This window comes from Danio rerio, chromosome 14, assembly GCF_049306965.1.
Source record: "Danio rerio strain Tuebingen ecotype United States chromosome 14, GRCz12tu, whole genome shotgun sequence".
NCBI lineage: Eukaryota > Metazoa > Chordata > Actinopteri > Cypriniformes > Danionidae > Danio > Danio rerio.
Window position 1 is genome coordinate 58112501 of NC_133189.1, and position 4136 is coordinate 58116636.

Sequence of the window (4136 nt, forward strand, 5' to 3'; positions counted from 1 at the left end):
GCAGTGTCAATGGCTTAAGATGCAAGATGCTTTCATTAAAATAACCACACACAAAAACAACAGTGTTATATATTTAGCTGAATTTACTTACATTAGTGATAACTGCTGTGGAAGCGCTGCTTTGTAAAACTTCTTGAAAAATTTCTTCTTCTTTGGTTTATGGCAGGTAATAGGTGCATTATCGCCACCTACTGTGTAGGAGAGGGAATCAGAGTTTGTATGATCCCCCCCACCCAACCAAAAAAAGGTTTACATAAACATACACACACACACACACACACACACACACACACACACACACACACACACACACACACACACACACACACACACACACACACACACACACACATATATATATGTTCAACGATAGGGTAAACATCTGTGAGAATCTCAATAAATATATATTTACACATTTACATATATAAATACACTCAATGATGGGCTCAAATCTGAATTAATATCTGTTTAGACACATTTACATAAATATGTTCAGTGATGAGCTAAAAAATCTGTGAAAATCTCAATAAATATTTATTTACACACAAATACATAAATAAATAAGCACAATCAATGCTAGAATTAAAATCTGCCGAAATCTGAACATATATACGGTTGAAGTCAGAATTATTAGCCCCCTAAATAATTAATTAAACCACCTGTGTATATATATATATATATATATATATATATATATATATATATATATATATATATATATATATATATATATATATATATATATATATTACATACATTCACATTTATGGGATTAAAGTGAGCCAAAAACTGAATAAATATATATTTACACACATATGCATAAATACATATGATCAGTGGGATTAAAATCTGCTGAAATATGAAGTATTTATAGTATTTATGAAGTAAATATATATATATATATATATATATATATATATATATATATATATATATATATATATATATATATATATAGACACACAAGTTTACATAAATGAATACGCTTAACGGGCTAAAAAACAGTAGATAATTTTACAAAATATATAAACACACATTAGCATAAATAAATATGCACAATCAATGATGGGCTAAAGAATCTGCCAAAATCAGAATGTATATATATATATATATATATATATATATATATATATATATATATATATTTTTTTTTTTTTTTTTTTACTACACATTTTCTTAATAATATGCTCAATGATGGCATAAAAATCGGCCAAAATCCTAATAATTATATATTTATAAATACATACACTCAATAATGAGATAAAAAAACTTAATAAAATATATAATGTATTTACACACATTTACATAAATTGATAAGCACAAAATCGCTCCATTTCGAAATCAATCAATGATAGGATTAAATACTGCCAAAATCTGAATATATATATATATTTATATATATATATATATATATATATATATATATATATATATATATATATATATATATATATATATATATATATACATACATATATATATATATATATATATATATATATATATATATATACATATATATATATATATATATATACATATATATATATATATACATATATATATATATACATATATATATATATATATATACATATATATATATATATATATATATATATATATATATATATATATATATATATATATACATATATATATATATATATATATATATATATATATATATATATATATATATATATATATATATATATATATATATATATATATTGATATATAGATTGATATATATATATATTTATTTATTTCTTTATTTATTATTTTTAACACACATTTTCATAAATTCTCCCATCTATTTATAAATACATACATTCAATGATGAGATTAAAACAACTGAATAAATATATAATTACACATTTTCATAAATGAATATACTCAATGATGGGCTAAAGAACTAAATAAATAAATATATTTTAGACATTTGCATACATAAATACACTCAATGATGAGAATAAAATTTGCAGAAATCTAAATAAATATATGTTTACACAAGTTTACATTAAACAATACACTCAGTAATGGGCTAATGAATCAGCAGAAATGCGTGGGTCTAATAATAACTAATAATAATGTGTGGTCAGAACTGCTGCAACAGATGCATTGGGAACATCTCTCTTTCTGTTTAATGCAAGCACACGCAACACAGTATGCAGCGTTTTCTGACAGGATGTAAAATAATATCCAGCGTGTATTTGTCAGCAGAAGCGATCATATTGTAAATCCACATGGAGATGCAGGCCTGCTGATATGATAGAGCAGTAATATATGACCCTTCGCTGCAGCCTCGGGGACCTTCTGCCATTGCAAATCAAAATACAGGAGCGGCTCTTGGCTTTGGGAAAATCCCACAACGCCACTGGGCATTTCTCCTGCAGGACAATTCGGGGAATTCAGACCCAACATCATTCCCACATTATTAGGAGGAGAAACGCTCGGATGGAGCCTGGAGCCCGGATACCTGAGCATCCCGATCCCTCGACTCCAAAACTCAGATTTAACCCCTCAAATTTCTCCACACTTTTTATCCATATGGAAATGAGATGATTTCAGCCCTTTGGTGCATTTATTTGAGCTCAGCCTCATTTTAGAGAAGACAGACGTTCGATTGTAGCTGAAGTGAACAAACTAAAGTTCAAAAAGTGCATGGGTATATTTATTATGTATATATACACTCACCGGCCACTTTATTAGGTACAGCTCTCCAATTGCTCGTTAAAACAAATTTCTAATCAGCCAATCACATGGCAGAAGCTCAATACATTTAGGCATGTAGACATGGTCAAGAGGATCTGCTGCAGTTCAAACTGAGCATTTCTGCTGACACATTCGGATGCTCGGCTCACAATCTGGCCTCAACAACATGAAAGCATGGATCATCCTGCCTTGTATCAGCGGTTCAGGCTGGTGGTGGTGGTGTAATGGTGTGGGGGAGATTTTCTTTGGGTCCATTAGTACCAATTGAGCATCAACGCCACAGCCTACCTGAGTATTGCTGCTGACCATGTCCATCCCTTTATGAGCACAGTGTCTCCATCTTCTGATGGCTACTTCCAGCAGGATAACGCAGCATGTCATAAAGCTCAATCATCTCAGACTGCTTTCTTGAACATGACGATGAGTTCACTGTACTCAAATGGCCTCCACAGTCACCAGAGCTCAATCCAATAGAGCAGCTTTGGGATGTGGTGGAACGGGGGATTGGCATCATGGATGTTCATGCACTCATTTTCTTGTCGGCTTAGTCCTTTTATTATTCATCTGCCACAGCGGAAAGAACCGCCAACTTATTCAGCACATGTTTTACGCAGCAGATGCCCTTCCAGCTGCAACCCATGTCTGGGAAACATCCACACACACACAAATACACTACGGACAATGTACCCTACCCAATTCACCTGTACAGCATGTGTTTGGACTGTGGGGGAAACCAGAGCACCCGGAGGAAACCCACGCGAATGCAGGAGAACATGCAAACTCCACACAGAAACACCAACTAACCCAGCCGAGGCTCAAACCAGCAACTACAGCACTACCTACTGCGCCACTGCGTGATCCCATCATGGATGTGCAGCTGACAAATCTATTTATTTAGATTTGTTTATGATACAAATGATATATCATTTAAATATCTTGGCAAACAAAAATGTTTACACTATACATATACATATACACTATATATTTATATATATATATATATATACACACACAAATTTTATGTCAAACAAAACTTTTATTTTGGATGTAATTAATTGTGATTAATATTTGCCTAGCACTAAAAAATAATACAATAATAATTGTACTGTATATGTATTTCATATTTTATAAAAGCCTAAAATTTACTGCTAAATTCAATTGATCATTATTTTTTCTGACATAGTCTCTTATTTATCATGGGGTTGCCACAGCAAAATGAACCGGCAACTATTCCAGCGTATAACACAGTGGATGATCTTCCAGCGACAACCCACTGTACTGGGAAACACCCATACACACCTATTCATTCACACACTCATACACTACGGTCAGTTTAGTTGATCAGTTCCCCTATACCGCATGTGTTTGGACTGTGGGGGAAACTGGAGCACCCGGAGGAAACCCACACCAACACGGGG

At 31.8% G+C, this 4136-nt stretch overlaps 1 long non-coding RNA gene across 3 annotated transcripts in view; it reads right to left on the bottom strand.

Annotated features, from left to right (window-relative positions):
- The window catches only part of LOC141377621 (uncharacterized), a 60200-nt gene extending 60039 nt beyond the window's left edge, over positions 1-161 (bottom strand). For all 3 annotated transcript variants that reach the window (XR_012390048.1, XR_012390049.1, XR_012390050.1), the window contains exon 1: positions 92-161. This is a non-coding gene — a long non-coding RNA (uncharacterized lncRNA). The remainder of the gene's footprint in view (positions 1-91) is intronic.
- Between the last annotated feature and the right edge of the window lie 3975 nt (positions 162-4136).